The sequence below is a fragment of the Meriones unguiculatus genome, chromosome 3, assembly GCF_030254825.1.
Source record: "Meriones unguiculatus strain TT.TT164.6M chromosome 3, Bangor_MerUng_6.1, whole genome shotgun sequence".
Classification (NCBI taxonomy): domain Eukaryota; kingdom Metazoa; phylum Chordata; class Mammalia; order Rodentia; family Muridae; genus Meriones; species Meriones unguiculatus.
In genome coordinates, this window is record NC_083351.1 from 25,325,122 (window position 1) to 25,336,023 (window position 10,902).

Sequence of the window (10,902 nt, forward strand, 5' to 3'; positions counted from 1 at the left end):
GCCTCACCTTTGACCCTAGGAGAACAGGTCTGTAAGGGCCAAGTGTTGGAGTGGCTGGGTAGTTCCCTTTGCATGTGCTGGCGCTCTGTCTCCTGCTCTAAGGCCCTGAGTTGTTTGTTTCCCCCTATGCACACAGAGAACCGAAAAGAAGCCCAGAACATGGACACTTGCCACTGAACCACGGCAGTTGAGGAACCAGACTTTGGCTAGACTGCTGCTGTTCGAGGCCTTCCTCTGCTCTCGGGGAGCCTCGGGCCCCTTAGGGGAGGCAGCAGGGAGTAGGAGGTGCAATCCGGTGCTTCGTGTTCTCAGCTCTTCACCTTGCCCACGCGTGCATCCTTCAAGCCCAGGCCGCATCCCTGCTCTGTGTCAGGCCCTGTGGCGTCTCCAGCTTGGTTGGGGTGGGTGTTTATCACCGTGGGGCTGGAGGACAGGGTTGTTTGGCCGTGGGACTGGAAGATGGTGCTTTGTGTCCCGTGCTGGCAGCTTCTAAAACCGAGTCCAGGGTAGAGCTTCTTAAAGAAGCATGGGCTCTCAGGGCCCATTGTCCCTGGTTCTGGAAAGCTGCCAGGACTGTTGTCATGGCTGGCCCATTCCCTTCGTACAGGGGCTTGTCTCTCAGTGCGTGGGCCAGGGGTGGCGTGGTGCCCAGAGCATCCATTCTTGTTAAGCATGCCCAAGGGAGGGTCTGCTCTGCACAGATGCTGGCACCCAGTAGGTCCTTTTCCACACAGGACTGGCCACCAGGGAGCATTTGCACCAACTGGACTCCCTCTAGTAATGAAGCCAGGGAATTTGCCTGCACGGGACTGTGTGTCAATTGCTCAACGAAAGTGTTTTCCTTAGGTTGATGGACACTTTCTCTTTAAAACCGGGGCAGTAGGGACTGGAGTTGAAGCTCAGTTGGTGGAGCTAGCACCCATGAGTCCCTGAGTTTGGTTCCCAGCACCATAGAAACCAAGCATGCTGGTCCAGGCCCATAGCCCCAGCACAAGCAAGGAGGAAGCAAGAGGCTCAGGACTGCAAGGTCATCTTTGGCTACATGCTAGTTTGGGCTATGTAAAACAAAACAGAACAAGGCAATAGAATTAACAAAGCAGATTCTGTAAACAAGGTACCAAGTTTACAGGTGCCGAGTACACAATATTTCCTTCTTGTAAGCTCTGAGCTCCCAGAAGGCGGTCAATCATTGAGCAAGGAGCTGGGAAGCCTTCATTTCAGGAAGTAGACAGATGGGTGAAATGTGGTCTCTCTCTGTGCCTCCAGAGCAGGGCAGGGTGTCTATGTATTTCCATCTTTAGGCCTCCACTCCGCACTGGCCCTTGGGGCTTCAGAACCTACCGCCTGTGCCTGCAGTGCCTGATAACACCTCTAGATGGCAGCATTGGCGAGCTGGAGCCAGGTGAGAGTGGCTCGGAGGCTGGGTTGGAGCTGCCCTGAAGGAAGCTGCTAGCCCTGGGTCCCTTATGTCACCCCCCTCTCTATCCCTGAGGGCAGAAAAGGACTGGGTGCCGGTGAGAGCCACTCTGAGATTCCTGAGACAGTCTCTCTGGAGCGAGACGCTCTGTCCTGTCGTCTGGACCCAGGGCTGCAACCTCTTTCCACAAAACCTGCACTGCCTTGGGAGCGCCCGAGTCTGGGTTCCAGCCCCTTTCTGAGATGGGGTGGGAGGGGCTCCCAGCATCAGGGCAAGGGGTGCCCAGGCAGCCCACATCGTGAGCCAGCCTTGGAACTATGTTCTCTGCCTTGTCTCCCCTAGAATCTGCACTCTCCTTGCCCCAAGAATCCATGAGGCACCCGGTGGGAACTCTTAGCCTCCTCTTAGAGGCTCACAGAGATAGGAAGCTGCGGTCGGGAAGATATTTAGAGGGCAGGTTTCTTGGCCAATTCTCCATGGCTTTTATATCTTTGGAGGGCACAGTAGCAGCTCCTCTTGGTCCCTCTGCAACCTTAGGTAGCGGCGGGGAGAAACCTCAGCTCTTCAGGCAGCTGTACTGGAGCAACCTGACATGAAGCTGGCATACCACAAAGCCCGAGGGCCAGCCAGGCTCCAGCAAAGCAGCCAGGCAGTGACAACACCCAGGTCGAGGAAACGGGAGCCTGAGTGTGACACTGACTCATTGTGGCCTGCAGCAGACTAACCTCCCTCCATAACATGGCCAATAACAACAATAATATGTAAAATGGCCCCTGTCTGCTGGATATGGCATTTTAAGTGGACTGTCTTATATAACAGCAATGACTTCCCTCAGTGAAGAAATGGGCACTCAAAGGTGAGTGAGTAACTTGGCCACACTAAATAGCAGGGACTGAGATCCAGGACAGTCTGAAGTCAAGCCAGGGTCCCCAGGACCTAGAGAAAAACACAGGAGCAGGCTGGTGAGAGTGAGAGGAACAAGGCCATGTCACAGGGCATCAGAGGTGACTCTACTCTGGCTGGCTCCCTGGTAAGGGCTGGCACCTGAGAGGCTTGCACACACAGCCCATGTCACCTTTCTAGCTGAGGCACTCCTCATGCCTCAGTCTCTCCATTCCTGCATGTGTGAGTGGAGGTGCGAAGAGAGGGCAGAGGGGACCTCCAGGGTGTGAGGCCTCTGCCCTGCATCTGAGTCATCTTGTGGCCAGGGACACGGGACACGTCACCAACGATGTCACCTCCCCCTGCCATCAGTGGGTACCTGGGGAGATAATCCATCCATCGTTCCCAGGGGCCTGGCCTAAGGCTGACCTGATGAGGTGAGTGACATGAAACTCACACGTGTGCAGGTGAGTGCCGGCTCAGGTTTGCACTCACACACGCATGTCTGCTCCATCCCGACAGGAGAGGAGAGTCTCTTTTGCTTCTCCCTCGACGGTGGTGGCCTGACCGAGGTTCTCTGGTTCTCCATCAAAACCGTAGCCTGCAGCCTCCCCCATCTTGCTGGTTTGGAAACTACTCTCTGTGAGCATATTAGTCCCCGGGCTTCAGCCCCCTCAGGCTGAGTGCCTGCTGGCCGGCTGCATTTGCTTCGAGCCTCGTTCATGCTGCCGTTATGTATGTAATTCAATTAAACGAGTAAACCAAGACAGTGCCAACACGCACGACGCTGTCCCTTCTATACAGCGAAATCGAAATCTTTAGGATGACCCCATAAAGGTGAATTGCTAAAAACAAAAATTGCTGTCAAATTAGGGGCGGATAAGCAACTGAGAGCTACGACCGGAGGGAAAATTGTCAAAATCTAGAAGCTACTGCTCTCCTACCACGTTTCAAGAGTCTTTTAAGTTCTTGTTCCACTTCCGAGAAATTGAAATTGGGAATTGCGGGTGATGTGTTGTGGAGTTAGTTTACCCAAGAAAGATGAACCTTCTGTAGTCGGAAGGCTTGTAAGCAGTGGCAAGGCTCCGCCTGCGTGAAAGGACATTAAAAAGGCAAACAGCTGATGTGCTCTGAGTGGAAAGAAAATGCTGGTCAGAAGAGGTGGGTATCGCTTTTTTTATGAGTCTTCCCAGAACCTTTGCACTTTGTTTTGTTGGAGACGGGGTCTCACGTAGCCCCGATTGGTTTAGCATTTGCAAGGTAGCTGAGGCTGGCCCTGGACTGCTGATCCTCCTTGCCCCTACTTACAAGTGCTGGGATGGTGGGTGTGCACCACCCCATTTGGCTCATGTTTATGTGTGTGTGTGTGCATGCATGTGTGTGTGTGTGTGTGTGTGTGTTATATACTCTGTGCATGCAAGTGTACAAGTGTCTGGGCACACACATGGCAGTGGAGGCCAGGACTTGACAGCTGGTATCTTTCTCAATGGATGTCTACCTTGCTGCCTTTGAGACGGGGTCTGTCGCTGAGCCTGAAGCTCGCTGGTTTAGCTAGAGTGGCTGAGCAGTGAGCCCCAGTGCCGCAACGGTGCTGCAGAGCCTGGCTTTCCATGTGGGTGTCAGGGGTCTGAACTCAGGTCCTCATGCTTGTATGACTAGCACTTTATCAACCGAGTCACCCTCCCCTGCCCCACTCCAACTCTTAGGGCATTAAAAAAAAAAATTAACCCAAACTAATGATGGTAGATGAACTAGAGGGTGTTTCCATACTAAAAAAACCTGTGTGTGTATGTGTATACACATATACACACAGAGAACCAAAGAGCTTCACTAAGCACACCCATACATACACACTGACACCCACCACTCTGCACAGAAACACACATTATCACACTCCGTGGTTCACATAGATCTGCTCAGAGGTCCACACCGACTGTGAGCAGCCTGCAGACACAAACACACATTTACAAGCCGGAACCTTTTCCCCGCCCTGCAAGAACAGCCAAAGCAGTGAACAGAAGCTGTTTTTTTAAATAAAAAATTCACCCCTTGGTGTTTTTCTCCCCTTGGCTCTGCAGCGGGGTTTGGGAAGGTAGGGGTTGGGGGTGGGGAGAGGCAGGGAGAGCTGGCTGGAGAAGTCAGGCCTCCCCTGAATTCCTCCCCAGGCGCCAGCTGGGTTGGAGTTGCATTATTGAGAACCCCGTTCCTTTGCTTTTATCTCCAAGGCAGCCAGACTTGCCAGGGAAGGAGGTCACCTGAGGAGCTTCATCCCAGGACCCAGCTTCCCCCGGAAAAGAAGCGTGGCAGGTTCCACCCAGCCTCTCCCTTGCTGCTTCTAGGGGACCTCACTTAGTTTCTCCTGATGGAGGCTTCCAGGCCTGGCAACAGATTGCTGACTGAAGGGACCCTAGCCAGCCGGAGGATGGGGAACACAGCCCCCTCGTGGCGAGGGGGGGGGGGCGCTTGCCCTTCCTCCTCATTCCCTCTGCCCTGATAAAAACATTCCTAAAGCTAGCCCCAAGGTCTGTAACCTTATTTGGTTACTTCCTTCTTTGGAGGCTGACTACCAAGGTCTAGCTATCAAGAGCCCCCTTTGGCTCAGCTAATTAACATGCCCAACTAAAATGAAACACCTCATCCTAACACAGGGCTTCGCCTTTATAAACCGCCTGCCGTGTGCCTGTGGGCCACACCTGTCTTCTCTCTACCCAGAGGCAGTCCTTCCTGTCCTGTAGCCCCCCTCACCCCGGGCAAATGCTGCTCCCCCTCTCCCTTGTCCCCTTCACTTTCTCTCTGGTCCTCTATCTCCTGTCGTTGTTGCTTGTTCCCTGACCTTTGTCCCTCTGGGGCAAATAGATCTCCTTTGTGTTGAGAACTTGGCCTTGGGATGTCCTGGATCCGGGAGTCAGGCTGACTTCCCAGGTGACCTGATGGGTAGACACCCCGAAGGAGGGCAGTCTTCTTCTGTCTTAAAAGACCCTTCTCTGGGAAGCCCAGGATGTGTTGCCCTCTTCCCCAAAGGCCTGTGCCATATTGGCGATGGGAAATTTCTAATACAAGAGTGGAGTTCTGGAATTCTGGAAGAGGCAAGAAATCCCACACAGGCATGTCTTCTCTCTCTCTCTTTTTAAGATTTTATTTTTAATTTTAAAATTATGAGCATGTGTGCGTGTGTGTCTCTGTGTGGAACTGTGCACATGAGTACACTTCCCACAGACGCCAGAAGAGGGCATGGGATTCCACAGGAGCTGAAGTAACAGGTGGTTGGGAGCCATTTGATCTGAGTGCTAGGAACCAAACTCGAGTCTTCCCCCCCACCCCAAGAGTAGTATGTGTTTGGCCATCTTTCCAGCCCCAGGTCATCTCTTTTATGAAAGAGACAGAAGTCTGGAGTGAAAAGACTTGCCTGGGCCACTCTGACAGTGAGTGAAATGGCTGGATTGGATCCAGGACTGTGTGGTCCCAAGTTCTTTGTCACGCCAGATGGGCTTTGTTGTACTGAGACACATACCCTTGAGTCTCATTGGTTGAAGACAATACAGACAGTAAAGGTTAGCAACAGCTCTGTTCACCGAAGTCACTCCAGACCCGGCTGGTGGTCTAGCTGCCACCTTGGGTTTACCGATGGCTGGGAGAGGAAGAGAGCTCCGGAGGTTGTGTTGGCAGTTCTGTGTGCTGGGGCATTTGCGGCCATTGGCTGGAATTGGTCGCGTGCTTCCATCTAGCTGTAGGAAGTATGGAAATTAGAGACAGCGAACGGCTTAGTCATGTCCACTCTCCACCCCCTCCCCCATGATGCAAAGATCAGAACCACTGCTGTGTCTGCCAACCATGAACGCCCTCAGGCCCTCATCTCCTTTTCCACTGCTCAGCCTCAGGGCCTTTGTCTTTTCTCTTTTCTCTGCTCCCACTAGATAGACCTTCCCCTTCTCCTCACATTCTGGTCTGGGGGTTTTACAGTCTAGTTCTGGCTTTGCCCTTAACCCACTGTGAAGGATGACTGGGTCAGCCTTCTCTCATTAGCTGGGCTCAATCTCCCCTCTGTGTTCTGGGATTCTCCCTTCAACCTTGGCCCCCACTGCCTCTTGCGGAAGCATTTCTGGAGGCCGCTGCTTGTTGAGACAACAGACCTGGGGGAACAGATTTCATTTTCCCTTCTTTCCCGTCCCTGTTTTAGAAGATCCCACATATGTTGGGCCTGAAGGCATCCCACGCGTCCTTGGAGCTGGAGGGGCGATGGCAACACTGCCAGGAAAATTCCTCCTTGGAGGTGGGTGCTTTCCCCCAAAATGGAGCTGGGCCAGACCAATCCCCCTGTCCCCCGCCCCCCTGCTCCTATGGGATAGGGGGAGTTCCTGGGGCACCAGAGGGCAATGCTAGCCAGTGCATAGGCTAAAGCCTTGCCAGCTTCTTGCCTCTCGTCTGGAGACTGCTCAAATAGAGAGCTTTATAGCTTGGGAGCTTTAGAGAAAACTGGGTGTGTTTGGGTGGTATGGCCATAGGGAGCTTGAAGAATTCAGGTCCGATGTCTAGAAACAGTTACTGTGTGAGAAATGGAAGCTTAGAGGATCTTCTCTGACCTATATTTAATTTTTAATTTGCCTATGAAGCTCAAACATGCTGTGTAGTTGGAGGTGACCTCGAACTTCTGACTCTCTGGCCTCCTCTTCCCATCATTATAAAAAACAAGCTTTATACCACGCTGGGAATTGAACCAGGGTTTACTGCCTACAAAGCAAACACTCTGTTAACCAAGCTATACCCCCCTCCTCAGATCCTTAACAATTGTAAATTTTGTTTTTAGTCAGTTGTGGTGTCACCTATAACACTTGGGAGATGGAGGCAGGAGAATCAGGAGTTCAAGTCCTGCCTCAGTTACATAGAAAGCTCAAGGTCAGCCTGTGCTACTTGAGACCCTGTCAGAAACAAAGAGCTGAAAATGGCGTCTCAGCTGAATGCTTGATACTGCGGAATATGGAGCATCTTCTGTGTTTTTCTGAGTTGATGGATATTTTGGTTTCGTAATCATCAACGCTGAGAAAGCCGTGTAACATAAATATACAGAACAAAACAGCCAAAGTGTGTGTGTGTAGGACCATTTCAGAAACTGTTGGAAATTTCTGTCCTAATCCCAAGCCAGAATTCATTTAATGAGTTTTTATGAAACTCAAGTCAGCAACTCAAACAGCAATCTTAAAAAATCAAACATCCTAGCACAATACAATTCAAAGATACATGGATTCGATACTTACTCACTGAAGGATGGTGGTGGGGACAGGCAGAAAGGCTCTGTTTCCTGTAATTAAAGGATTCTGTTTCATTTGGGGCAGGAAACGTTAGGGTTTCTATCGCCGCAATGAACCATCATGGCCAAAAGCAAGCTGGGGAGGAGAGGGTTTATTCAGCTTACACTTCCACTGCCCGTCATAGAAGGAAGTCAGGACAGGCGCTCAAGCAGGGCAGGACCTGGAGGCAGGAGCTGATACAGAGGCCAGAGAAGCTGCTTACTGGTTTGCTCCCCTGGCTTGCTCAGCCTGCTTCCTGATAGAACCCAGGACCGCCAGCCCCAGGATGGCACCACACACAATGGGCTGAACCCTTCCGCACTGATTACTGATTGAGAAAATGCCTTACAGGTGGATCATGAGGCTTTTCCTCCACAGAGGCCTCTTCCTCTCTCACGACTCTGGCTTGTGCCAAGCTGACACAAAAATCAGTCAGTACAGCATTCATCCCATCCAGCAGTCTTGAATCTGGGTGAGGTTTCTCCGCCAGCCTTTGCTGGTGTGTGGTGAGACGGCACGCGCAGCCTGAAATGCCCATTCTGTGTTTAGCACCAAGGCTGTGGTGAGGTCACATGGTGTCACACGGTTGAGTATGAACAGAGACACCCCAGATTCACCACGCTTTTGATTTTGAATTACCTCTTGGCTACTGTGTTCAGAAAGCTTTTCACTGTTGCCAGATTTTTTTTTTTTTTGTAACCTCCACATTCAGTTACGTAATCCCTCATGGGACTGTGACACACGGTTTGAGAAGCTGGAGTCAAAAGGCCAAGTTCACACCCACCCCCTAGGCTGTCTGTCCTTCCCCGCCCCCACCCTTCCCTACAGACATGCATACAATGGCACAGGCTTTGTGGCAATTCTTTAAACAACCATGAATGTCCTAGACCCCCTCATCTGCCTGCTTGCCGCCAGTCCACTCACTTTTCTTTCTGAAAGAATCTTTATTTTATGTGTATGGGTGTTTTGCCTGCGTGCATGTCTGTGCGCCATGTCCATGCCTGGTGCCTGCAGAAGCCAGAAGAGGATGTCAGAGCCCCTAGGCCTGGAGTAACAGACTATTTTGAGCCACTATACAGCTGATTCTTGCTGGGAATCCAACCCTGCTCCCCTGCAAGTGCTCTTAACTGCTGAAGCCCTCTCCAACCCTCCTCCCTTCCCAATCCCCCAGACTTGATTCACATCTGCTTCTGTGTAGCCTTGGCTGTCCTGGACTCATTTTGTAGACCAAGTTGGCCTCGAACTCGCAGAGATCCGCCTGCCTCTGCCTCCCTGTCTTGGGATTACAGACGTGAGCCACCATGCCTGGCAGGATTCTGTTTTTGAAGTTAGCTTTTTCTGGGGCTTAGAAATGATAGCAATGGACTTAAACTTGATGAAATGCCTTGTTCTTGGGGACGAATTTATGTTCCAGTGAGGAAGTGTCAAGAGGGTAGAGGTGGGGGGGCAGTAATGCCCAGAGAGTGGCTTTCTCAGCTGTTGGGCCTCTGGGCATTACTGCCCCATCAAAGCTACATAGAAACAAATAAACAAAAACCCAATTCCCCTCCAAATCAAACCCAAACCCAAAACCCAAATAAAATGAAAAAAAAAAAAAAAAAAAGACTCCCACTGGCTTCATTAAAGGGTGGGACTTAGAGGGAGGGGCCCTGCCCCCCTAAGTCTTTCATTCTCTTTCTCAAGAAAGCTACAGTTTCCCTTACCCTTCCAGAATCTCCACCCTGCCCCATTGTCCTAGTTAGGGTCACTATTGCTGTGATGAAACACCACAGCCCAAAGTAAACTCTGGGTGTGTGTGTGAGGGTAGTTATTCAGCTTGCACTGCCACATCCCAGTTCATGACCAAAAGAATTCAAGACAGGAACTCAAACTGGGCAGGAACATGGAGGCCAGAGCTGATGCAGAGGCCATGGAGGGGTGCTGCTTACTGGCTTGCTCAGCCTGCTTTCTTATAGGACCCAGGACCACCATCCACAGCAGGCTGGGCCCTCCCACCTCCATCATTAATTAAGAAAATGTTCTACAGCAGTGGCTCTCAGCCTCCTTAATGCTGCAGTTCCTCATGTTGTGGTGACCTCCAATCATAAAATTATTTTTGTTGCTACTTCATAATGTTAGGGGTTCAGAACTCGCTGAAGGAAAGACCCAGACTCAAGTAGTATGTAAAAGCAAAGAGCATTTATTCTGCAGAGAATTTCAGCACGCTGGGGGCACCGCCTTCAAAATGGCGGCGGGCCATGACTCTCCCACAACCAAGATGACTATCAGTCATGTGACTGCCCTTAGTTAAGATGGAGGTGAAACCGTGGCTCCATTTTCTTTATCTCTGAATCAACATTGTGTCCAGCCATGTGTTGTTACAGGCTGTGGTGGGCAATTAAAAAAAAGTAGCCATTAAATGTTGCTGTCATTGCTGCTGCCCCCAACAGTATAGTATTATGGAATAGTCTTTCATTTCCAGAGGTAGTTACTCAGTAGCTTGTTAATCTGAATCAACCTTTATGACCTTAAAGTTTTACCATCATATAAAGAATATTTTGAACCAGGATTGAATCAGATATGCAGTGTATTGTAAGAATATAACTTTGAATTTTATATATATAAAAAAATCCAAAGACATTATTATTAAATACCTGATAAACTTTAAAATGTCTCATAGTCTTAAACATTAAAAACAAACAAACAAACCTATTTTTGCAATATCAAAATAAAGCACCCTTTTTAGGAGTGAAGTCACAAAGCATAGCCATAGTTTTAAAAGTCAAAACCAAAGTTTATCAGTGCAAACAATTCAGTGTCTCTGAAAATCAATACCAAGTGCATTATTCTGGTGTTATAAACTTTGGCTGCCAGCAAGAAAAGTTCTTCTATACAAACACATGGAGGTACAGCTCTAATACCTTATTAATCAAGCATAGTTTTAAATATTATTTGTTACAAACCTGGTTTTTAAGACAGGACAGAAATTAAGTAAAATCTTATTCCAATTTAAAAGTACCTTTGGAGACCCGTTTCTTTAGTTGGCTGATGCCATTTTTTTTTTTTTTTTTTGTCCAACCGTAAGTTACAAGTTTAAGTTAACTTTTTGTTGCAGATGTTATATATTTTTAACATACCCAATTGTCAATAATCTATAACCAAGATATACAGGATATATTAACCAACTTACGCATTTAAGACCAGTCAGAAATAAGCATGTAGTGGTCATACATATGTTTAACACAGACAGACTAAACTTCCCTTCCTTCCTCCAGTTGTAATTCCAAGGGAAGAATGCTTTGTTATCTGTCGAATGCAGGCAGGTGTTGGGGCTTGCCA

At 49.6% G+C, this 10,902-nt stretch overlaps 1 long non-coding RNA gene across 1 annotated transcript; it reads right to left on the minus strand.

Moving 5' to 3' along the window:
- Positions 1 to 5,408: 5,408 nt before the first annotated feature.
- LOC132652735 (uncharacterized) lies at positions 5,409 to 8,218 on the minus strand. The gene is made up of 3 exons (XR_009590310.1): positions 7,934 to 8,218; positions 7,552 to 7,595; positions 5,409 to 6,024 (listed from the first exon to the last, which is right to left on the minus strand). It is a non-coding gene; the product is annotated as an uncharacterized LOC132652735 (long non-coding RNA).
- Positions 8,219 to 10,902: the final 2,684 nt, after the last annotated feature.